This window comes from Sorex fumeus, unplaced genomic scaffold (assembly GCF_029834395.1).
Source record: "Sorex fumeus unplaced genomic scaffold, SorFum_2.1 ptg000063l, whole genome shotgun sequence".
Taxonomy (NCBI): Eukaryota; Metazoa; Chordata; class Mammalia; order Eulipotyphla; family Soricidae; genus Sorex; species Sorex fumeus.
The window spans coordinates 63,438,436-63,465,189 of record NW_026606120.1 but is presented as its reverse complement, the minus strand read 5'-3'; the positions used below and the strand labels follow the sequence as shown (position 1 = coordinate 63,465,189).

The window sequence follows — 26,754 nt, the reverse complement described above, 5'->3', positions numbered from 1 at the left end:
AAGAAATTAAAACACACAGAAAACTTTCAATATAAACATAGTTATGAAATGTAGAGTTTACTATGCTCTCAGCAAAGGCACATTGTCAAGACTAGGGGAGTTTTAAAAAAAGGCTGGGATGTGACTCAGTGGGATAGCCCATGTCTTGCATGGGTTTGAATCCTGGGTTCACCATCCATAGCCGACCCCCTCAGATACACACACATGCACATATATATGCATATATATTATGTGTATTAAGAGAGAATTGGAAATGTTTAAAAATTCTTGAAACAGTGGAGTTCATGCCCAATTCAATCAGCTAATCAGTGGCTGAATAAATAGCAATGCTCCTACATAAAAAAAATTCCTAAAATATTAGTGGCCAAACTATATATAAAAAAAACTCCTGTGAACAAAGTTATGAAGAAAAACCAGCCTCTACACCTTTTCAGATAAGAACCCACTACAGAGTCAATCAAACCCATGATAGTGTAGGAGACTTTTTTCCTCACAAGGGAAACAAAGAAGGTATCTGGCAACTTTGGAAAAGATCAATTTCATGTGGACCTACCTACTGAATTTTGTCATACATACCGTGACCTGGAGATGGTACCCTGCTGGTCTCACATGTCCTCTGAGGGTGACCAAGGCCTTGAATGTCCTATAATGTGTAGGTAGGAGACAGATCAAAGAACCAAGATAAATCCGACATAACCCTGAGGCAGTAACAAGAGAGGCTAAGCTTTCCTAACCAAAGTAATCTGGGATTGATCTCAGAAGAGCACCCATCCATGGTTCCTAGAAGATGTCTATGAGCTAGAAGAATGAAGTGTGTGCAAATGATGGTGAACTGGGGTTTTGATTGTACTCCCTTAAAAGACCAGTTTCTTTTATCCCAGGCCCCTGGCATAATTCCCCTTTGCATGATGTGTTCCATACTTCACTGACGGTGGATCTCCACTTGCTCTCATTAACTCCTATCATAGGGATAAGGATAAGACCTGCTATCGGCTGCTATGAGGAATATGTGAATCCTCATATAAAAGCAGTTAGGAGAACTTTTGGTGCAGGACGCCCTCAGAAATGCTAGCTGTTTCATTATTAAATGATTTTATCCCTGCAGATTTTGTCCCAATTCCTCTCCAGTTAGGTGTTACAATTTTTTCTGTCCACAGCGGCTCATTGAAGATCTTCTTTCCTTTCCACTGACCACCACTGTCATTTTGCATCATTATTTTGTGTTCCCTCTCACTGTCTCGCCAACCAGACAGATAGTACCTGAAGGGTATTTATTATTAGCACAGTGTATTATTAGCACAGTGTTCAGAACATACCAGGAACATAATAAACACATAAGATATTAGTTAATTAATAATTTTAAGATCTCTCTCCTTTAAGAATTCACGGTTTTCTTTTTCTAATGTGGAAATAATCTAAGAAAAAATCATGCATATTTTCATGTCCCTCTATGGTCTGTAAAACTTCACTATCACAGTATTCTTTATGGCTTTATATATTTCTTAACCTCCCAAAATATGAACAGTACCATACCACTAGATAGATTCTTACAGCAGAATAAGGATGATGTTGAATTATTTTTTTTAAAGTGATCAATAGTGTTTCTGTGAAACTGTTGTCCAAACTAAGAGCTTTTGTCCAATGAATCCATAAAGTAACAGAAAAGCAGTTTTCTGTGTTAATACTTTTATAGCTAAAGAAGAATCTGCTAGCTGAGGCAAAAACTTTTCTTGGTAGGTGAGAGCATTCTAAATGTGTTTCCTAGCAACGAGTCCCTCAAAGGAACTGAAGGTAGACATTTCAGAGGAATTTTCAGCAGTATTTTTTGCACAGAAGGGGAAAAATGGGGAGAATGTATGTCAGATGGTGGTCAGAGCTGTGTCATGAATTTAGATGACATCTTGTAGAGTCAAGCATAGAAGACCCAAATTAAAAATTCAGTGTGCTAGAAATGTGTCTAGTACGTATTTTCAATAGTGACCTCTGGAAAAGAAATTAATCCTATCTTTCATAGACATAGCAGTTCCATAATTTTCATAATGTGTCCACCTATGGCCCTCACTCACTTCTTAACCATCTCCATGGATAGTACATGAGGAATTAGGTAGCTTGCTTGAACCTTGAGTAATTGCCCAATGTGGCTATTAAGCATGTTGAAGTTATCCGTGGCAGTTCGAGGGGTAAGGGTTGAAGTAATGGAGTCTGGGAGAGAAAAAGCAAAGCAGTGATACAACTGCTTATAACTGCCAAGAGTAGAGATATTTCAACCAAGGCTATCTTCACATCATCACATCTTCATAGTTCCAGGTCAATGGTTGTTCTTCTTAATGGGACTTTCAAAATTAGCGTTTTTATAGTAATAGTAACACAACGAGTTAGCATATATAGTGTCCCTACTGTGGATCAGGTTTAGTGACTTATATGCATTATTCTATTGTACCATTACAACCATTCTTTGCCATAATTATTTTTATCAATCACAGAACATTGAATCAATTTTCCAGAGTCACACTATTACTGAAAATGGCATAACTGGGAAAAATATTTCTCACCAAGCTAGCTAATCTGACATACTCAGATCAACATGGGTGACATGGCAAAATGTTTTTAAAGATCTGAGGACATCTGTAGGACTTGAGTCCTTGAAGATGACCTGAAACCACTTGACTCTCAGAATACAATTTGTTTACAACATGTGGAACCTCCCATGTTAATCACCACCCCCAGTTAAACAGCAAACCAATCTGAAAAGTGTCCCTTTGATAGACCCTCAAACAGAGCCAAAATAAAAATGGATTGGAAACTAGCTGAATTGTCTGGTGGGCTGCCACATGCAACAAATTGCCTGTATAACTGGCAAACTCCTTCCAGACAGGCACAGTCTAATTGGTGCCCTCTTTTCATTGCCATCTTGGAAAAAAAAACCTGGCATTACTTTGAAATACCCCCTCACGCTGGCCCTCCCCCTCCCTGCAAAAGCTTTTTCATTTCTTGGAAAAGAAAACTATCCACTTATCCCAATAATAAGCATGAATTGAGAAAATCTTCATTTTTCAGGAGGAGTCACATTTAATGGAACAATGTGTCAGAACTGGACCTACAAGAACAAGTACAATGTCAGTATGCACCAAAAGGCTGATTGATATGTCTTTGCACTAACAGACCCGCGAGACACTAGGGAGAAAAAGTGAGCATCAAATGGTCTTGAAATTAGGGGCTGTTTATAGGGGCAGGGCGCTGAGCAAACACAGAGGTAAGACAGTGGATCTAAGTGTGTGTGTGTGTGTGTGTGTGTGTGTGTGTGTGTGTGTGCGCCACTGTGTGTGTTTTCTACCGCTATCAGTTCCTCTGAGAAGTGTCACAGAAAATATTTACTCATCTTATTCTTTTCATCTTATCAGTTAGAGGCTACACTTTCCAAGGCACTTCAATGCTTTTTTTCATTTTTATTGGGTAATAAGACATTTCTAACACACTTTTTAAAATTATTATTTCTCTTTGTTTCAGAGACTACCCCTGAAGGACAGGCATTCCACTTGCAGCAAAATGTAAGTACAATTCCTCCTTTAAATGATATCTACTTTTCAGCTGTAATACCTAAAATCTTCTTGTCTTTAAGGCTCCCATATCACTAGAGTTTAAAATCTGACTCAAACAGTACAATCATAGTTTTTTTGTGTATGTTAGCCTCCCACACTACCCCATCAACACATTTCACACTATTGATTTGTAAAGCACTATGAAGCATTTTATAAACTGTTAGGGGAGCAGAATGGATCTGTATTGTATACAAAAAGCTAAAAATACAGGCAATATTCTTCTAGTTGTTCTGACCCTGTGGCAACAAGCATTTGAATAGTCTTTCAAGATGGCTGCTAATTTATTACTTTTCTTTCAGTTGCTTCTCCCAGTTACAGACTGTTTCATATTTAACAACATTAGTAGTTACCGTAATAATTCCTTCCTGGGAGGACTGTATTACTCTGTAAAATGAGTGTTCTTTCTAGGACGATTCTCTTTTATATTATGTTTCTTTCCTCGTGGTACTCCTAGTGTTCATATGAAAATTACAAACCTTCCTCTATTCTAAAAGACCAAATAAAGTTACATGCCAGGTTTGAACTGGGCATTCTCTGAATGTTTTAGAGTTTTGCTTTGGGGAATTTTAATGTGAATTTTTTTCATTTTTATTCCATAATTATTGTGATTTTGACCCTCTAGAAATGAAATTTTCATCTGCCTCTGGAATAACTTGGTAATATCCAAGTTTATAAAAACATGAGCTATATATGGATCCAATATAAGGACACCAATTGTTAAAAAAAACCTTAAAAGATAGCAAATGGTTTGCCACTGTGGATAGATAAATCAGATATCTTCAGGCAGAAACCTAAAACAAGGAGTGTCAACTCTCAGCTCCTGATTTATACAGAATTTCCAATGGAAGATGTAGCTCAGCAATTACTGAAACATTTAGTTGGACATTCTTGAACACAGAACTTTCTAAATGATTCTTGGCATATATCTGTATAGATAGCTAGCTCAGATAGATAATCCATACCCTATAATTTCTTTTTTGAATCATTTCATTCCAGAGCAAACTATGTAGCCTGCTGAATTGTGAAAGATCTTACTGATTTCCTTGGATAATTTTTATTTGCTTCAATAAACTGATCTCTTTGTTATTCCCCCAAATACTCAAACATTTGCACAAGTGATATTCACCCTCAAAGTCATTCAAAGTTTGTGGCAATGTATTATGCATTCACTGTAATTTTTTAAAATATCAATCTCTATATTACATTTTTGGTCTTCAATGCATCTTCAAGATACATGGTTGTCATGAGTGTTAGCAGCTTTTACCAGTAATCATGTTATATATCATGAGCATTTTATTTGTTCAAATGAATACACTTTTTGCTGTACTCTTTCCTTGGATCACAGTAACTGTTCACGGGAAATCCCATGAGTTCGTGTTCCGATATATTCCTTATTGATAGATATTTATCACATGTTTTCTGCTTCTCTAAACATTTTCCATGATTGTATGCGAAATACTAAAATATACTTAATAAATGTTTACAGTTAAAAATTCAACGAAGAGCACTCTAAGGCAACATTTTAAGTCATTATATGTAAATAGAAAAATACAAATACATATATGACTCTTAGCTGCTCTATTTATCCAAATTTTAGTTGAATTTATGTGGAGGAGTTGAGCTAGACAAAGTGCATAATGGTCTATTTTATTAGGAAGTATGCTAAGAAGTAAGCTCAATGTGGGACTGTTCACCTTCACAGCTCTTTATGTGATCTCTGAGTGTAGGGCTCAAAGTTGGTCTTGTCTTATGGAGTCATAGGAACACATTGAGATCACTGAATGATTATAACTTGGTTTATTTTGGCACCCAGGCTTGATCAGCCTTCCTGGGATTGGCATTGTACATTAATAATGATGGTATTATACAACCAATACAAAAGGCATAATCAGCACTCTATTCACACAAGGCTACTTTCCATGAATGACGGAGCTTTTCCACAAAAAGAACTTGAAAATATGGGTGGGACACATAAAATCCCAGTCAATTATGTAGCCAAATTAGGATTGTGTGCTATGACAAAGAAAAGGGGTGAGTGATGGATGGAATTCAGCAGTTCAGCAGTTAAAAACCTAAACGCTCGCGCTTGAATCTCAAATCACTCCTCAGGTATGATTTGATTTCAAGAATGCTAGCTAACTCTTCAGTTTCTAAACAGCCTTATTATGAAGGTGTGTGTGTTTGGGGGTTGGAGTGAGAAGGGTCGAGATTATTGTGACAATCATATAAGATAATGCTTTGACCTTTTAAGGAATCTTTTCAGATTATTGACAGCTCTCTCTCTCTCTCTCTCTCTTTCAGTCACAGATCCTGGTATTATAGCATGTGCTCAGGTTCTTTTCTGCAGGCAGTCAAAATTGAAAGCAGGGGATTGGAGTTCAAATGGCTGAATTTAGAATATAATGTATTTGAGAGATGGGAAAGGAAGAAAAAATAAAGCAAGAAAAAATCTCAAATTATAGAAGGGGTCTTCTTATATAGGATTTCAGAGAAAGGGAGAAATCTTTCTCCATTTTAACAAAGTGTGGGTAGGAAGGGGAGAGTGAGCATTCATCATTGAGTTTACAGAAGATGGGCCGGAAAAGAGTGGTAGGATGTTGAGAAGCTCAACTTCTGGTGTCCTGTCATCTCAGTTATTTGATCATATAGGTTATCAGGCAGAGTCTGGGTTATCCAGTTGATGAGGCACCTAGGCCCACCTTTGTGACATTTCATACCAATAATTCTTTTTGTTGGGGTAAGATTCCTAATCTCATACTGCCTACTCCACTTTTGTTCCTATTACTGCATTTTGGAGTCAAATTTGGAGCTTTAAAATCAGTACAAGTAGAATAGAAGTACTGCTATTAAGTACTAATACAATAGAAGAAAATAGAACAGTATGGTCCAAATGAGGCCCCCTACAAAGACTCACACCCGCCTTTATTTGGGGGAGAGGGGGTTTTAACTCTTCATATTCTATAGGCCCACTGCCACTGGTAGAAGAGAAATGTCTTCTGGGTGGTAGGGGTGAGAAAGTTGCCAAACAAACCTGAATTAACCAGAGGCCTGTAAAATGCACAATTGCTTTTTAAGAGGCATGGTGATATTGTGTGTTTCTTTCGATTTTTTTGGCAGTAACTATTTTCTGCAATTTGTGGTTTTGCAATTTCTCTTTCACAGACAACACTCTGGCTCTCGTTCAATGCCCCACTGGTTGGTGCTGGGTGGGGGGGGGGTGGGGGAGGAGGAGAGGGAGGCGAGAGATTCCCCTGGGCTCTGACCACTCCAGAAAAAGAAGGAAACATTAATGAAATAAGTCAGAAAGAATGTGGGAGACGAGTGGAAGTCTGTTGGTTAGTGGGGAAGAAAGAACCTTTAATAAATTGGGCCGTGTGTTTGGGACTTTTATCAAGGAGACAAGGGGCTGCGCTTTTTGACTCTACTGAGCTTTGCTGGGATTGCCTTCTCACTTTCTTTTTTTTCTGTATCTGACAAGCCTAGCACAGTCTCCTTGGCTTCCTTAAGCTTCTTCTGCTGTCGGTGAGATTCTCTTTAAATATTCCATGTCTAGGTGTCTGCTTGTACTGTGATTACTGTACACCAGAATTTCCCCCTTTTATTTGCCTTTTCCTCCTCCCCGTTAAGGCTGTTATGCTCCTTGAAGAGGGAGGGAGAAGGCCAGGGCCTTCCTGCAGAGCTGCACATGGATGTAGCATTTATCAAGGCAAGAGTAATTTGTTCTCTTTCTATTCACCCCCTCTACACAGGCTTCTCCGACCTTTGTTTGCTTTTTTCATGGCTGCTCTGTACTGATGCAGGACTGGAAGCTGCATCCAGCAAAATCTATGTATTCCTTCTCAGTTCATTTCTTTTATTTCAAAATAGATTCCTGGGGCTTATGACTTTCTATGCACAACAACAATTGTGCAAGCGATTTATCAGTACTTCTTTTATTTTTTTTTCAATGCATGCCCTGTTCTTTCTCTTCTAAAAGGAATAGGAAAAAGGGTTGTTATTCATATGTTAATTGTACAGTTTTCACATATTTGGGGGAAAATGATCTTTGTGTGGGCGGGATGTGTGTGTAAAGGTTTAGGAAGTTGTTTTTGTTATGCCATTCTAACTCATGGGATTTATTTTAATTTTCAAAGCTAACTTCAACAGTTCATCCCAAGCAGTGCTCCTCACAACTCATCCTCTAGGAACTCCTTCCTGGGTTCCTAAAAACCCACCGTGCTTTGAATTGCTCAACGCTTCAAACTTTTTTTTGGTAGCGAGATCACCATGGGGTTCATTTCAGATGGTTTCACTTTCTGAAATAGCTAGAAGTTGATGCCTTCCAATCATACACATATCTTGGAATCGGAATCTGTATGCTCTGTGAGTGAGTTGTCCTTATCCAGGGTAAGAATCCTAAGCATTCCTCTGTTCCATAAGTCATTCTTATGACTTGGTTTAGTGATTCTTTGATTCTTTGCACTTTTGCCCCAGTCTTCCTTGTATCTTTCTCTTAAAAGGTTGCCATCTAACTAAAAAGAATACTGTCAAGGACAGCCGACCATTTTAGAGCAGAAAGGAAGAGAAGAAAGGAGAAGAAGAAAGGAAAGAAGGAAGGGAGGGAGGAACAGAGAAAGGGAGGGAGGAAGGGAGAAAAGGAGAGAGGGAGGAAAGGAAGGAAGGAAGGAAGGAAGGAAGGAAGGAAGGAAGGAGTTATTCGTGATTTCTATGCATGTGACCTAATTAAAAAATAAATAGCACTTTAATCTTGAAGTTTACTCTGAAATTTTAAAGTCAAAACAGATTTCCCTGTTCTTATATATAGGTCCATGGAATACCATACAAATTTTTACATTTATTCATATAATACTTAGCTGTTGTGAATATTAGAAGAAATTGCCAGAATCTATTTGAAACTAAATTGTTCCAATTCCTTTTACAGTATTAGGATATCTTCAATTTGTCTCTTGACTTCATTCAAGAGGTATATAAAATATCATGAGTATCTGTATTTCTTTTTTTTTTTTTTTGCTTTTTTAAATTTTTTTTTATTAGTGAAACACCTTGAGGTACAGTTGTAGGCTTACAAGTTGTTGTGCTTGGGTTTTAGTTATACAGTGATCGAGTACCCATCCCACCACCAGTGCCCATTCTCCACCCCCACCATTACCAGTATCCCTCCCACCCCCCCCCATCCTCCATCCCACCCTGCTTCTGTGGCAGGGCACTCCCTTTTGTTCTATCTCTGGTTTTGGGTGTTGTGGTCTGCAGAAGAGACTTTGGGTGCCAATCATGTTCGGTCCATAGACTACTTTCAGCAGGCATCTCCCATCCTGGGCAGATCTTCCCAGCACCCTTTATTTGGTGCTCCCTTCTCTATTCGAGCTGCCCTTACCCCTAGAGTGTGCAGCTGGCCTGTAAGTCATGGAGTGAACAACCTGCTATTTATCACAGCTGTTCTTGGGTGTTAGTCTCTTATTTTGTTACTTTATGTTACGCAGATGAATGCAATCTTTCTATGTCTGTCCCTCTCTTTCTGACTCATTTCTCTTAGCATAATATTTTCCATGTAGTATCACTTGTATGTAAATTTCATGACTTCTTTTTTTCTAAATGCTACATAGTACTCCATTGTGTAGATGTACCAAAGTTTCTTTAACTAGCCATCTGTTCTCGGGCACTCAGGTTTTTTCCATATACTAGTTATTGTAAACTGTGCTGCAATGAACAAACAAGTGCAGATGTCACTTCGACTATACTTTTTAGCCTCTCTGGGGTATATTCCCAGGAGTGGTATTGCTGGGTCAAATGGGAGCTCAATTTCTAATTTTTTGAGAGTCGTCCATACTGTTTTTGAAAAAGGGTTGAACCAGTCGGCATTCCCACCAGCAGTGAAGGAGGGTCCCTTTCTCGCCACATCCACGCCAACACAGGTTGCTTTTGTTCTTTTGAATGTAGGCCAGTCTCTGTGGTGTGAAATGATATCTCATTGTTGTTTTGATCTGCATCTCCCTGATGATTAATGAAGTAGAGCATTTTCTCATGTGCCTTTTAGCCATTCAGATTTCTTCTTTGAGAAAGACTGTTCATTTTGTTGCCCCACTTTTTGATGGGGTTGGATGATTTCTTCTTGTTGAGTTCAACCAGTACTTTGTATATCCTTGATATCAACCCCTTGTCGGATGTGTATTTGGAGAATATGCTTTCCCATTCTGTAGATTGTCTTTGTATCTTGGTCACTGTTTCTTTTGAGGTGCAGAAGCTTCTTAGTTTAAGATAGTCCCATTTGTCTATCTCTGTTTTCACTTGCTTGGCTAGTGGCGTGACATCTTTGAAGATACCATTTGCTTCAATGTCATGGAGGGTTTTGCCAACTTTGTCTTCAATGTACCTTATGGATTCTGGTCTGATGTTGAGGTCTTTAATCCATTTTGATCTTACTTTTGTACATGGTGTTAGGCAGAGATCTAAGCCCAGTTTTTTGCATGTAGTCGTCCAGTTTTGCCAGCACCATTTGTTAAAAAGGCTTTCCTTACTCCACTTCACATTTCTTGCCCCTTTATCAAATATTAGATGATCATATGTTTGAGGGGAGATGTCAGTAGATTCAACCCTGTTCCATAGGTCTGAAGCTCTGCCTTTGTTCCAGTACCATGCTGTTTTGATTATTACTGCTTTGTAGTAGAGTTTGAGGTTCGGGAGGTTAATTCCTCCCATTTTCTTTTTCCCAAGAACTGCTTTAGCTATTCAAGGGGGCTTATTGTTCCATATAAATTTCAGGAGTGTTTGCGCCATTTCTTTGAAGAATGTCAGGAGTATCCTAATAGGGATCGCATTGAATTTGTACAGTGCTTTGGGAAGTATTGCCATTTTGACAATATTAATTCTCCTGATCCATGAACAGGGGATATTTTTCCATTTCCTCGCGTCCTCTTTTATTTCAAGAAGCAGCGTTTTGTAGTTTTCTTTGTACAAGTCCTTTACTTCCTTAGATAAACTAATTCCTAGGTAGTTGATTTTCTGACGTACAATTGTGAATGGGACTGTTTTCTTCATGTCATTTTCTTCTCTCTCACTATTTGCATATAGGAAAGCCATGAACTTTTGGGTATTGATTTTATAGCCTGCAACTTTACTATACAAGTCTATAGTTTCTAGGAGTTTCTTGGTAGAGGTTTTAGGGTTCTCTAAGTATAGTATTATATCATCAGCAAATAGTGAGAGCTTGATTTCTTCCTTTCCTATTTGGATGCCCTTAATCTTTTTTTCTTGCCTAATCGCTATTGCTAGTATTTCCAGCACTATGTTGAACAGTAGTGGAGACAGTGGGCATCCTTGTCTCGTCCCTGATCTTAGGGGGAAGGCTCTCAGTTTTTCCCCATTGAGGATGATGCTTGCTGTAGGCTTGTAGTAGATGGCTTTAACTATATTGATGAACGTCCCCTCTATCCCCATTTTGGCGAGGGTTTTCATCATAAACAGGTGCTGGATCTTGTCAGATGCTTTCTCTGCATCTATTGATATGATCATATGATTTTTATCTTTTCTTTTGTTGATATGATGGATTATGTTGATTGATTTCCGAATGTTAAACCATCCTTGCATCCCCGGGGATGAATCCCACTTGGTTATGGTGTATGATCTTTTTTGATGAGTAGTTGAATTCTGTTTGTTAGTATTTTGTTGAGAATCTTCGCATCTGTGTTCATCAGGGATATCGGCCTGTAGTTTTCTTTTTTTGTGGTGTCTTTGTTTGCTTTTGGTATTAGAGAGATATGGGCTTCATATAAACAGTTTGAGAGAGTTTCTGTTTTTTCAATTTCCTGGAAAAGCTTGAGAAGGACTGGCAGTAGGTCCTCTTTAAATGTTTGGAAAAATTCGCTAGTGAATCCATCTAGACCTGGGCTTTTGTTTTGGGGAAGACTTTTGATTACAGTTTCAATTTTCTTGATGTTAACAGGTCTATTCAGGTATTCCATATCTTCTTGACTCAGCTTTGGGAAATTATAGTAATCCAGGAATTTATCCATTTCTTCTAGATTCTCTTGTTTCGTGGCATACAGACTTTCAAAGTAGTCTCTGATGATCTTTTGAATTTCTTTGGTTTCTGTTGTGATATCCCCATTTTCATTTCTTATTCCGTTTATTAGGGTTCTCTCTCTCTCTCTGTTTCTTTGTGAGTGTTGCTAGTGGTTTATCTATCTTATTTATTTTCTCGAAGAACCAACTCTTAGTTTCATTGATCTTTCGGATTGTTTCTTTGGTTTCCATGTTGTTGATTTCTGCTCTAAGTTTTATGATTTCTTTCCTTCTGCCTACTTTGGGCTCCTTCTGTTGATCCTTTCCTAGGATCTTGAGCTGTGAAGTCAAGTTGTTTATGTGCATTCTTTCTTCCATCTTGAGGTATGCTTGCAGAGCTATAAAATTTCCCCTTAATACAGCTTTAGCTGCATCCCATAAATTCTGGTAGCTCGTGTCTTCATTCTCATTTATTTACAGGTACCTTTTGATTTTGCCCTTGACTTTCTTCCTGACCCACTCATTGTTCAGCATTGAGTTGTTTAGTTTCCAAGTGTTTGATCTGGTTCTCCGTGTCTGTGTGTGGATTCACTTCTATCCTCAGTGTTTTGTGGTCTGAAAAGATTGTTGATACTATTTCTATCTTCCTGATTTTATTGAGGTATGTTTTGTGTCCTAGCACATGGTCTATTTTGGAAAATGTTTCGTGCGCACTGGAGAAGAATGTGTATTCTTTCTTTTGGGGGTGTAAAGCCCTGTATAGGTCTATACGTCCTTTCTCTTCTATTTCTTTATTCAAAGCCAATGTTTCCTTGCTGAGTTTTGTTCTTGTTGATCTATCCAGAGGTGATAAGGCGATGCTGAAGTCTCCAACTACTATCGTGTTGCTAGCAATGTCCTCCTTAAAATGTGTTAGCAGTTGTTTTAAGTATCTAGCTGTTCCTTCATTAGGTGCGTATACATTTAAGAGTGTGATTTCTTCCTGTTGTACGTATCCCTTGATGAAGAGAAAATGGCCTTCGCTGTCCCTTCTAATCTTTTTCAGCCTGAAATTAATGTTGTTGGATACTAGTATGGCCACCCCAGATTTTTTGAGGGAGCTGTTTGCTTGCAGGACTGTTTTCCATCCTTTAACTTTGAGTCCGTGTTTGCTCTGAATGTTCAGATGAGTTTTTTGTTGACAGCAGAATGTTGGTTTCAGTTTCTGGATCCATTTTGCCACTCTGTGTCTCTTGGTAGGTGCATTTAGACCATTGACATTAAGGGAGATTATTGTCATGGGGTTTTGTGCCATCTTTCTGTAGGAGTTGGTTGTGTTTATATGTGTTTTCCTTCTTATCTTACAGGAGCCCCTCTAGTCCTTCTTTTAGATTTGGTTTTGAGTCTATGAAGTTCCTGAGCTGTTGTTTATCTACAAAGTGGTGTATTGTTCCATCGAATTTGAGTGAGAGTTTAGCTGGATACAGTATTCTTGATGAGGCATTCATTTCGTTGAGTTTTTTCACTATATCCCACCATTGCCTTTGGGCTTGGAGGGTTTCCTCTGATAGGTCTGCTGTGAATCTAAGGTGTGCTCCTTTGTATGTAATTTCCTTCTTTGACCTTGCTGCTTGTAATATTGTGTCTCTGTCCACAGCATCTATCGTTCTGACTATGATATGCCTTGGGATGTTTTTTTCTGGGGTCTCTTTTAGCTGGTACCCTTCTGGCTCCTTCGATCTAGATGTCTGCCTTTCTTAACTCTGGGAACTTTTCAGCAATGATTTCTTTGACTGTAACTTTTTCATTGGGATTGTCTCCCTGTCCTTCTGGTACTCCAATGATTCTAATGTTGTTCCTCTTGGCGTCATCCCCTAGGTCTCTGATTCTCCTTAGAGCCATTTTGAGGTCTTTTCCTATTGCTTGTTTTTCCCTATGGGATTTCTGTTTCTTTTTAATTTCTGCCCTCATTTCTTCCTGTATTTTCTTGACTATCTGTTCTATTGTTTCTTTCATTTCTTCTTTTAGTTTTCTGGATATCTCTTCCATTGATTCTTTGAGTAGATCCTTGAACACCCTCTGTATTTCATCCTGGAATTCTTTATCGAAAAGGCATAATTGTGGGCAACCGTGGTTGAAGATTCGGGATTCTTTCCTTCGTATTCACCTCGTAGTGGAGATTTGCGCTGTTTCTTCATGCTGTTTTGGTTGCCTAGAGGTAGAACCCTGAAATCACAGGTACTGTTCCCTCTTATGGTGAGAAAGGGTTTTGGATAAGGTTGGTCAATGATAGCCACCCTTCTCCCTTTCTAGAGTCCAACCTTCTTCTCAATCAGGCGTTATTCTTTGTTTTATAACCAACATTGAGTGAAACTTTGGAGGAGGTGCTTTTTAGTATTGAGCTTGAACAGCTCATTTCATAAAAGTCTTTTGTTAGAAATGGAGTAGGCGAGTGGAATGTTGTTGTAGTAGAGGTGGTCAGAAATTTTTGGTCAGTATTAGGCAACAAGGTGTGGGATGAAAGTCCTGAGTGCTTGGATTCCGACCGCGCCCCCGCCCGCCCCCCCCCAGATGGCCACGCCCACTCCCAGGAGGACAGGCCCACTTCGTAGTGGCCACGCCCCCTGCCCGTCCCAAGGTCACACCTGGAGGGGGGGCCAATTAGGTGATGGACTGTCCCATGGAGCGCAGCTGTCCCCCTCTGGGAATGTGGGGTTGGGCAGGAAAAGGCGTGCGGCTGGGGGGGAGGACGAGTATCTGTATTTCAAGTGCCTCAAAGGTTGAACCATGTTTTTTTCATCAGTCTTTGTCCTAAAATGTCTGTGACATTCTGTTAAACCACCAGATGCACCTTAAATGTTTTTATGAAATCTGTCAGCAAAATAAGATTCAGGCAATTTTCCAACACTATGCCAGATAGCAATCTTCCAATTGATATTGGTGCCCTTTAGAAAGTAAGGACAAGATGACTTTTGCACTATATTGTTAATATCTAGTGATTTTGTAGGATTATATAGCTCACTAACTGTGTGACCTTCAGGGCTAGCTTGTCTGAATTCTAATATTACTAGACAACATGTTTGGGAGCAAGTAATCCACCTCTCCAGGTTTGTTTCCTGATATGTAAAATAGTGAAAATAAAATTACTGTTTGCCTCTTAAAGCTTTTGTGATAAGTGACTAATACAGATTATAGAACAACTCTTGAGAGTATAAAAACAATAACATGGGGGCTAGAGCGATAGCACAGCAGGTAGGCGTTTACCTTGTACGCGGCCATCCTGGGTTCGATTCCCAGTATCCCATATGGTCCCCTGAGCACGGCCAGGAGTAATTCCTGAGTGCAGAGCCAGGAGTAACCCCTGAGCATTGACAGGTTACCACCAAAATAACAATAACTTATAGTAATAGTTATGCTATTGCTTTTGCTGCTCTTAGAATATGCCAGTATAACAATCCTGTCCTTAGAGGCAAATTTGGCTTCATTTGTTTATAGTGAACCCATATTGACTCAAAATAATGATTTTATTATCAAATGCTATATTGAATGTAATTCAGTGACTTGTTGGCCCATTTTAGTTCATAAAAGAAACACAAATATCAGCAAATTTTAAATATCTTTTTTTACTAAAATTCCGCATGATAATAGCCAAACTTAAAAACAAAATAGTAGGGATCGGGGTGATAGTACAGTGGATAGGGTATGTGCCTTGCTTGTGGCTGATCTGGGTTAGATTCCTGGCATCTCTTATGGTGTAGGAGCTATGGCATCTCATATAGTCTAGAATCACTCTATGAGTGATTCCTAAGCTCAAAGCCAAGAGAAAGTCATGAGAATTACCAGGTGTGGTCCAAAAAAGTCACCTCAATTAAGTTTACCTTTCTCTCTGTACTGTTCAGTATAACTAAATCATAGCTTATGTGTCTTTTTCATCAGTTATCCCATCTCTCCTAATCATGTCAGTTTTCTCAGATTAATAAATTATTATTCTATCAGCTTCTGTCTCCAACTCCTTATTTTGTGTTACTATTCTTCATTATCCAAGTATAATATGAGCACAATAATTAATAAGGTAAAGGTAAAGGTAAAGGCCCTCCCATTGTTCATCAATTTGCTCGAGTGGGCCCAGTAACGTCTCCATTGGAGACTTTGTTGTTACTGTGTCTGGCATATCGAATACGTCACGGGGAGCTTGCCAGGCTCTGCTGTGCGGGCGAGATACTCTGGGTAGCTTGTCGGGCTCTCCAAGAGGGGCGGAGGAATCGAACTCGGGTCAGCCATGTTGGCTGCATGCAAGGCAAACGCCCTACCGCTGTGCTATCGCTCCAGCAATAATTAATATGATTGTTTTTTTCTTCCTTATATTACAATTTACTAATTTATTTTTACACTTGTGTGTTGACAAAATGTGTGTTTGTGTACTCTCTGTATGTGTTCATTGGCCATTCCCTTCCCAGGCTTACAGCTGCATCCAACAAATGCATGAAGCAGGGAATAGGGCCGCCAAACTGGTTGGTGATCAATTGCTGTTTATTCCAGTCTTGGTCCTTCTGTTTATTCCATTCTCCCTGCATGCCTATTCCAATCTTACCGCATGCCCCATTCCAGTTTCACACTGCCCCTCATTTCCGTCTCCTACTTTCCCCCATGCTAGTCTCCCCCTGCCCAGTCTTGAAGCCTTGGTCATTGACCCAATCCCTGAAGTTCGGAGTAGCAAATATACACTGGTGAGATAGCAGAGTCAATATATGTAAAGCCCTTCTTTCCAGGGGAAGCTTCTTCTAAGACAAAGATCCTCTCCCTCAAGGAGATCCTCACAAGGGCGAATTACCATCTAGGGGCATATTTCTCATTTCCTTAGTCCAATAACCATTTAAACAGTCATCTTAAATTTACTCTTAATAATCTTTCTAGTCATTTTGTATGGACACATTAAGAGAAATATTAAACTTATAGAGTGGCTCTCCTGGGGACATCTTGCAATAGATACCAGACTATAATTCTCAGACCAGATTAGTCCTTCTTAACCCCGGCAGTATCCTTGTACATTCACTTCTCTTTGGGTCATGACAGAATTTATCCACGATCCTGCTCTTATTATAAGTTTTGTGGCACTTGGCCTGTCCCTTTTGGTGCCAGGGTTGCTCACAGCTTGCCTTGGGTCCATCAAAGTTCCTTTATCGCGACCCTGCTTTGGGGGTGCTAGGAACAAAGGGTAAGTGAGACTTAAGTTAAGTAAATATGACAGATGCCCATAATGTTATTCTAAGTCAATTAACTCCCAAGTTACAAAAGCATAGCATTAACTGTCTTCCTGTGTCTATACACAAAGGACATTGCTTTAAAGTAAATGATGCAAAAGACATAGGGGAAAGACATTAGCAATATTTCATTTACAAACACAAAATTCAGGATTCTTAGAAGGATCTGATCTTACAAATCACAGGGTCTAATTTGGGGAGGGCTACAGTGATAGCACAGTGGTAGGGCATTTGCCTTGCGTGCAGCCAGCTCGGCCAAGCCGGGTTCGATTCCTCTGCCCTTCTCGGAGAGCCCAGCAAGCTACCGAGAGTATCTCGCCCACACGGCAAAGTCTGGCAAGCTACCCATGATGTATTCAATATGCCAAACACAGTAACAAGTCTCGAAATGGAGACGTTGCTGGGCCTGCTTGAGCAAATCAATGAACAACAGGACAGTGTTTGTTTCTTTGTTAATTTGGGGATATTAATGATTAACAGATAGGGGAAGCAGAGCACAAAAATAAGAAGTTAAAGATAAATACCAGAATGGGAGTGCTTTGGGAGTGTTGTGATGAATATTACTCAGTAAACCTAAGCTCCTTGCTGTGAAGGAGAAAGGACAAGCTAATGTTATCCTACATTTATTGTTCCTTCTTTATTTATTTAAAATAAGCTCTGTGACTTACAAAGCATTTAATAACAGTTTCAGGCATTCAATGTTCCAACTCCAAACCCACAACCAATGACCAAAGATTCTTTGCCTCTTCCCCTTAGCACAATCACTTAAAAGTTTATTTACTTATACTATAGTAATAGTATACTATTTGGCTACACTAATTTTAACTCTTACAGTTTCTATGGGCTGGAGTGATAGCACAGCAGGTAGGGCGTTTGCCTTGCACATGGCCAACCTGAGTTTGATTCCTCTGTCCCTCTCGGAGAGTATCCCTCCTGAGTGTCAGAGCCTGGCAAGCACCCTGTTGCGTATTCAATATGCCAAAAACAGGAACAACAAGTCTCACAGTGGACATGTTACTGGTGCCCACAAGAGCAAATTGATGAACAATGGGAGGACAGTGCTACAGTGCTACAGTTTCTATGAACAAGTTGCCTCACCTCTAAACCACCAAATTGCCCAAAGTCCTTGACGAGTGCCCTGATGTTAACACTGGTCTGTCTTCTCATTCCCTCTGCTCCCCAACTTCCCTCCTTCCTTGGCATTCTCATTTCCATAATCCAGGGCCAAGGGTTTGTCATCATTTGATACCTTTCTTTTCCCTGTCCTATCACTCTATAGAGCACAGATAAGTGAGATCAGATATTTTTCTTTCTCCCTCTTACTTATTTTGCTTCGCTTGGTACTCTTCAGTTCCATCCATGTTGCAGCAAACTGCACAATTTCGTCTTTTCTTTTGGATGCATAGTATTGCTTTTACACAAATAGTCCACAATTTCTTATCCATTCATCTCTGGGTAGTTTAATATTCTGTCTTATTGTACTAAGTGTTACAATAAACATAGGTGTGCCATATATTTTTGAGTTGATGTTTCTGTATTTGGGGAATATATGTCATGTAGTGAAATCACAGGGTCATATGGGAGCTCTATTCTTAGTTGTTTTAGAAATCTTCACACTATTTTCACCGGGGACTGGCCAAGACAACATTGTCACCAGCAGTGAATGAGGGCTTCGTTCTTACCACATCCCCACCCAAACTGGTTGCTTTCTGTGTGCTTGTTATACATGTCATTCTCACTGGTGTGTGAGACAGTACCTGACTATCATTTTGAATTTTTCTCATAATGTGACAATAAAAACTTTTTCATAAGTCTGTTAGCCATCTGTTATATCCTTTTCATGAAAGTGTCTGTTTATCTGATGCTCTCCTGAGTTTTGGATGGAGTTATTGGTTTCTTTCCAACAACTCCATTTCTTATCTAATTACAGTGTTGCTTTATCTAGGCTATATAACTATATATATAAATATATACATATAATGCATACTTACATTTTCTATTTATCTTAACATTATAGTGGGTATATAGCACACAATTTTCTTAAAAAATGAAAAATACATAATACTCTATGTAAATTTTGTCCTGCTAGTAATTCTCACAGAATTCTTTAATTGTTGTTTTTTATTGTTGGGGGATTAAACTTCACACTCTATGGGGAAAGGGATCTTCCCACTGCAGTGTAGGGAATCACATGTAAGGCCTTGCCTTATATTATTTATGATGTTATATTATTTAAGGATATCTATGGCACCATCATTGTTTTTGGTTTTGTGTGGAGAGGTGTGGTTTTAGTTTTGCTAAATTCTTGTATCTGTAGCCAAGCTGTGGCTATAATTGCTGAATGAGTGTATTTTATATATAAATATTAGTATTTTTGTTTATTTTGAGAAGAGAAAAGGTAGCCTCTGAAGATGTAGGTGTAGGTCCAATACTGTGAACAACTGCCTTATTAAATCAGACAGTACTAAATATTTGTTTTGTTTCTAGTATGTTATAATTAAGAATGACTATAATTATCAGTAGCTCAGAAAAATTCCTAAAATCTGAAATTTCTCCAAGCAAACCTGCACATGCCACCTCTAGCACAACATTGGAAGAAAGAAGAACAAGGGGTACAGGTCCAGCTTTGAATATTGACAGAGCTCATTTTCCCCAAGTTATAATGATTTTTATTTTAATAATAATATTATTATAGTTATAGTTTTTAGATATAATGGTGCTCTTGGCTCTATGCTCAGGGATCACTCCTGGCAGTGTTTAAGGGACCATATATGATGCCAGCAATTGAACCAGACTTGCCTATGTGTGAGGCGAACACCTTAACCCATGACCTAGCTCTCTGATCCCAAATAATTTTTTTTAAATCTGAGTTTTACCAAAGACTCTCTTAAGTCTTCAGATGTCCCTTCCTACACTAACTTAAAGATTCAGTCACTGTATCTTTTCTAAACGTTTCCAACTACAAGTTAAGTTTAAAGGGAATGGGAAAAACTTTATAAGAATGTAGGTATTTAATGATATACACAAAAAGGAAACCAAGTTTTCTATGGACTTTTTGAAAATGTGAATTGGATACCTCCATAAGCAATGAAAAATAATCAAGAGCCAGATATGCCCAGAATGTCTTCTGTTTCTATAGACCACGTCGATCTATGTACTCCTTAGTCTGTGCCTGGCCCAGAATGACAGGGAAATAATGGTGCTCAAAAGCCGATTATTTTTTAACTCTATTTCCCAGTTGAGGAACCTCACATCAATTTCAAACACAAAACAGAGAAATCCACATTGACTGATTTTTTTGATCCTTACAGGTTACTGACTAGCACTTGATATGGGATATCTCTTTTGGAAATGTGTATCATTCCATTAACTGTGGTTCCAGCAGGGTTTGGGGAAGGAGAAGGACAAGAAAAATAGGGAGGACTTTCAGCGAGAGTAGCACATTAGAAAGCTATGTACAGACACAGTGATAAGCACTTTTTTTTACTGCTTTTTTTCCCAAAAGTTCCTTCACTAAAAACAACAAAAGTCATGAACTATATCAAATATATAAGAAAAGTATATAAGGAATACTCATGGATTTATAGTTCACATTTAACTAATTTTCAAAGTTTTAAATATTTGGTCCAGGTATTATACATACTAGAAAAGTGTTATTAGTGTAATTAAATCTTTGCATGACCCCTTTCTTAATTTTTTTCTTCTCTGTCATTTTCTAAATAAAGACAGTCTTGGGTATTTATCCACTTTTTTTTCTATTGATGATTTTTCACAATCTTTTAAGCTTTCATGTGTTGTGCCAATCAACAGTTATCTTCTGTAGATGTTGTGTTTTTGCGATTTATCCAACTAGACAAGTGGCTCTGATTAGTTGCTTTTTTCTCAATAATGTTTCATTTTATGAGATGAGTGAGGATCTGAAGGGTAGATCAAAAGTTAGAGCACATTCCTCACAAGTTACAAAGTCCTGAGTTTAAGGCACTGCATGAATCCCTAAGTGCTACTGGCTTTGCCCCCTACTTAAAAAACAAAACAAAATAAACATGTTTCAATAATTATCCTTGTTTTAGTATGTACCTGGAAAGAATTTTCTCCAACAACTATAGATGAAATTGTTGAGTTATAAGGTATGTACCTTACTATATACTGCCAAATCACTCTCTTAATGTTAAACAGCTTATAGTTGCATGAGCCGTGAGTTCCTATTTTCCCAGATCTTTACCACCGTATGCTATTTTCAAATGTTATAATTTTCCAATCTACTAGTACAAAATGGTCTTGTTTTCTAATTTTCAGATTCTATTTCCAGTGCAGTTAAACATTTTTTCACCATGTTTATTGGTCTGAATAGTCTTCCTCTTTTGTGAGTAGCTTATTCATATCCTTTACTATTTTTGTTGTTTTGTTTGTTTGTTTTGTTTGGGGTCACACCTAGCTGTGCTCAGGGTTTACTTCTGGTTTTATGTTAAGGGATCACTCCTGGCAGGCTTGGTGGATCATCGACTCAGGGTTTACTCCTCAGGGGTATTGAACCCCTCGTCAGCCACATGCAAGCAGGCACTTAACCTACTATACTATCTCTCTCACCTCTCCTTCACTATTTTTAGAGGAGTTGCTTTTCCATTTTTATTGTTTTGTGGAATTAATATCTACTTTGGATAGCAAACTGTTATGTGCAGATCTATTTAAAGACAGGCACTGGCCTGTCTTTAAGTATGTTTCTTGCTATGGAGATCTTAGTATTTTATTGTGACCAAGTTGTGTTTCTTTGTTTGTTATTTTGGGGCCTACTCAGTGATGTTAAGGGATTACTCCTAGTTCTTCTCTCAGTCATCACTTCTGGCAGGTTTGCAAAATCATAGTCGAGTGCCAGGGATCGAACTCAGGGCCTTGCATGTAAAACAACCACCTTGCCCACTGTGGGTGTGGAGCGATAGCACAGCAGTAGGACGTTTGCCTTGCGCGCGGCCAACTTGGCCAACCTGAGTTCAATTCCTCCACCCCTCTCAGAGAGCCCGGTGACCGAGAGTATCTTGCCCGCAGGGCAAAACCTGGCAAGCTACCCGTGACGTATTCAATATGCCAAATGCAGTAACAACAATGGAGATGTTACTGGGCCTGCTTAAGCAAATCAGTGAACAACAAGAGGACAGTGCTACAATACCCACTGTACTACCTCTCCAGCCCCACCAAATTGTTGAGAATTTCACTCAATTTTTATTTCTTTAGTACTATAATACTGAAAAGTTATTCTAAAAAATTTTTTTTGAATCACTGTGGGAAAAGTTACAAAGCTTTCAGATTTAAGTCTCAGTCATGCAATGATCAAACATATTTCCCTTCACCAGTACTTATTTTTCACCACCAAGAACCCCAATATACCCCCCTCCTACCCCTCCCAATGCCTGTGAGGCAGATGAATTCTAATTAGCACTCTATCTACTTTGATTAGATTGATTGTTTTGACAAAAGATGCACCATTATTGTTTAGAGTTTACACCCCCAAATCAGACCTGCTGAAAAGGCATTGAGAAATAATTTGTTTTCCTCAGCTGGTTACAAGAACCAAATAATGTCGCGCGGCCACACAATTTTGGATTTCTGATAATTTACTTATTAAGCCTGGAAGTATTTCTGCCGAGAGCAAGATTATTATGAGATTGGTTTCTGTGGCTCTGGAAGCATGGTGCCATGGATTAATGCATAGTCCATTCACTTTTCTTCTGCAAGCTGCCAGGCTCTGCATTAAGTCCTGGTGCTTCTGGAGCCATGGCCATGCCGGAGAGCCCTATTCTAAATTTTTTAAGCTTTATTTTCACATTTATATTTTGATTCATTTAGAATTGGTACTACGGTGTGAGATAGAGATCTAAATTTATATATCTTCTCAATATATTTAAATTTTAGGATAAGTTAAAATTTATTTTTTTATCAATAAATCACACCAGCACAATTTATTTTGCAAAAGGTTCATGCTATCTTCCATTGATTTGATGTGCTGACTGTTTTAGGAAATTGATTTCCATATGTTTTGGGGTCTGTGTCTTCTCTGAGGAATTCATGTCTGTTCTAACACATTACGTTAAAGACCCAAGCTTTATATAAGTGATAAGAGTTCTGTGCCTTGATTTTTCTATACTTTTTTTAAATGCATTTACTCTTTACCTTTTTACTCTTAAGTGAATTTTAAGATCAACTTTTAATTTTTCCCTAAAAAACTTCAACTATGATTTTTAGTTTCATTGAGTTTAAAGGTAATCAGAGTTAACATCTATAATTATACTCTGGTATACTATTATAAAGAATATTTTTAAATATCTACTAAGGCACCATGATTTTAGCAGTTATTCATAGTTTAGTTACAGGTATATCATGCTCCACCACCAATCCTATCACCAGTGACAACTTCTTTCCACCAATGTTCCCGGTTTCCTCCTGACTAGTCCCCAGCCTGCCTCCTTGGCAGGCACACTTTCAAATATGGTTTTATTTTGGATCCCATGCTTTTAAGTTTTGTTGGCTCTGTGGTTCAGATATGTGGATTTGTCACAGCTCAATATGTCTGAATCCCTGCCTCCTGCCCTTGCAGGCTCCAGTCTGCTGCTTCTTACCACCCCACCCCCGCCCCCACTCCCTGTTTCTTTCCTTCCCTATTTTAAAAAAGCATATTTTAAAGTTCTGTATGCTTCTGTATGCATTAGAAGATTACTTCCTATTTTGTTTTACTGTTGTTTCCTACCCATGAGCATGATATATTGTGCAGTATGTTCAATGGTTTATGAACCTCAAAAATGTCCTAAATTTTTTTTCTGTAAATTATTTACATATCTCTGCGTATGTTTATTCTTAATTATAAATTGTGTGGGTTCCCTCCCCTTCCACCCCCCCCCCCCCGCCTGAGGTCTTTCAGGTGGTTCTCCTGAGACTCCAGAGACTCCTCCCAGAGATTCTTGGCCAACTGAGGTGGCCATTCATTGCGAGATCAAAGGCTGTGGCACTGCCCTGGCACTGCCATGTAGGGGAGTACCTGAGCCTCCCCAGTGGTACTGTGTCATAACCCCTGTGCTAACTCTCTAATTCCTGTGTGATAGTTTTGGTGTTTTTTTTTTTAATTTGTTTGTGTTTTGAGGGGTCATAACCGGCAATGTTCAGGGGCTACTCCTGGCTTGGCACTCAGGAATCACTCCTGGAGGTGCACAGGTGGACCACATGGGATGCTAAGGATCAGACCCCGGTCAGCCGCATGCAAGGCCAACGCCCTACCCACTGTGCTATCACTCGGACCCCTATTTTTGTATTGCCTTTTCTCAATGTCTGTCAGTGTTGTCCTTGAATATAATTGATTTCTTTGTTCTATTTTGGATCCCACAAAAGCACCAATCTCCCCAAATGTTTTAATGGTATCTCTGAAGGATAATTCAAGCCATTTGCTACAAAGACAGTTATAAACCCTGCAAATTGCAAATAAGAATAATTTTATGATTTTTTTGCCTTAATTTTTGTTTGCTTTGTTTCATTATTGTAGACCTCCAATTCATATTGAATACCAGGCTGATGATAGTCACCCTTATTGACTCCAGTAAATTTACATTTAATACTGAGTTGTTCAGAATAATGTTTACTGAATGTTCAGGTGAAATTATTTCTAGTAGGTGAAGAAATCTTCGTCTCATTCCTGTTTACAGAGACATTTTTCAAGAATAGATATCGTGTGTTAAAATTCATCAAGTACTTTTATGTATCCATTAAGATGATAATATTTTATTCCTTTATCTGAGAGGCTATATTCATAGATTTTCCTGGTATTCAACCATCAGTACATTCCTGGCATTCTCTACTCAGTCGTGATCTTTTAAAATACATAAATATGCCATTGTAAAATATTCTATTTAAATTTTTCAATTTATGTTCATCAATAAGAATGTTATCCAGTTTTTTTTTCAATTTTTGGTAGTTATGTTCTTATTTACACTTAGCTAGCTTTGAGTTACTTTGTGATTTAGAAATTTTATGCATATCTTACTTTGAGACATCTTGTTCTTTTCCTTCATCCCACTCTCTTCACCTCTGCTTATCTAAAGCTTTTGTTGTTGTCTTTATTCAGTCACCCACCTGGCATTCCCAGTCAAACCAAATCCTTTCCTGGGGCTCTGCTCCTACCTTTGGTGATATTGGGGATATCACGAGCCAACCCCCAAGAGCTAGGGACATTGACTCATGACTTAATAAACATAAAGCTAAGCCTATGTTAATCAACCTTCCTAAGCCACAACTATACTCTCAAGGAACAATTAGCAATTATTCTCTTCTGCAGTTCATAAACTGAGAAGCCTGACTTCCTATCTGGTTTCAAGTAGTGAGCCCTCTCAAACGCTTGCTAAATCACCAGTTTTTGTAAACACCAGTAAATTACAGGTGCTAACTCCTGGCTCTCTCTGATTCGAGTCCTTCTTTGTCCTGATTCCAGTCTAGAGTTGATTCCAGACTACAGCTCAACTAGAGGATTTATCCACTTGTCCAGATCTCCACTTATTTCTCTGTTTTTTTTTTTTTAAAAATATTTCTATGCTATAGTTTCTAAATTTTGTTTGTCAGCAATGACAGACCTTCTGAATATTTGGTTTACTTCATTATGTCATGTCTCAAAATATAGGTTTTCTTTTTATAGAAAAAATTGAAATAATTATGTGAATTTAAAACAAAAGACTAAAGTAAGGCTGGTATATATCTCTGACTATCAAGTTCTCCTTTTCCTTTCTTCCTACCAAAAATTAATCATCTTTACCTAGCTACTGATTATAACTCATGCTTTGTCTTTCTTCAATTTAATCTCATAAGTATTTCCTGAGTGCTATAAGGTATCAGGTAATATACTAGGTCTGAGAATACAGTAATAAAAATAAGCTTTCACTTATCTTTGTTGGACTTACGTCTAGTGTGGGAGGCAAACAGGGTTTTATACATAGTCCAATAATGCTATTAATGACCCTACAACTTATAAATAAATTGAGCAGTCTTTTTCTTCCAGTGGGGTTAAAGTGAACGTCAAGACACAAGAGTACACAAAAAGGTTGTTTCAAGGTCAGCTATTAGTGCTCTTCATCCAGGGCCATTATAGAAGTTATAGAACAATTTGTTGGTACACTGTGATCTTTAAAATCTCAGAATCAAAGTATGGTTTAGAATAAGACTCTTTATTGTTTTAGGGTTAATTTTTCAAAGAATCACCAGATTATGCGCCTCCACATTGATTTAATTTTAATGGCTAAAGTCTCTTTGTTCCTGATTTATGATGCATCTTGTACTTTAAAAGGAGAAGTACAGACCAAGAGAAACTCAGTGCTACATAAACAACATTGTAAAAGCTAACTGCCTAGATCAAGCACAGATACCCATATTTAAAGTACCTCCAACTTCTAACATGTAACTCGGAAATTTACATTGAAATAAAATATAAAGAATATGCATACCATATCCAAAGCAAGAGACAGAAAATGCCAAGTGCTGATAAAGGTATAAAACAAATGGTATTATCATACACTGCTAGTAGATGATACACTTGGTACACCCCATTTGGAGAACTGATATTATTTCCTAAAGGTAAATATAGGCATACCCTGTAACCAAGCAAACTGTGGTGTATGCCAGGAGAAATGTCGTATGGTATTTCAAATGTAAAATTCTATACAGCATGAAAATGTATAATCTACAACTACATATATAAATCTGACTAAAAACGTTAAATCAAAAATGCAAGCAATGAAATGTGCTAGAGTAATTGAAAATCACTATAAATGTACTGGGGAACTTTGCAAATAGAAGAAAGCTGAATTGAGTGGATAGTAAGTAGTGGAACTTTTACTGTTTCATCTTTTTTCTCTGAACCATTGTCATGTTAGCATCAAAAGAAGTAGATT

General features: G+C 38.3%; 1 protein-coding gene across 1 annotated transcript in view; it reads left to right on the top strand.

Moving 5' to 3' along the window:
* Positions 1-3,505: 3,505 nt before the first annotated feature.
* Positions 3,506-26,754, top strand: part of ANKFN1 (ankyrin repeat and fibronectin type III domain containing 1) — a 291,487-nt gene continuing 268,238 nt past the window's right edge. Inside the window, exon 1 of the mRNA XM_056127289.1 lies at positions 3,506-3,548. The gene's annotated coding sequence lies outside the window, so the exon portion shown is untranslated. The remainder of the gene's footprint in view (positions 3,549-26,754) is intronic.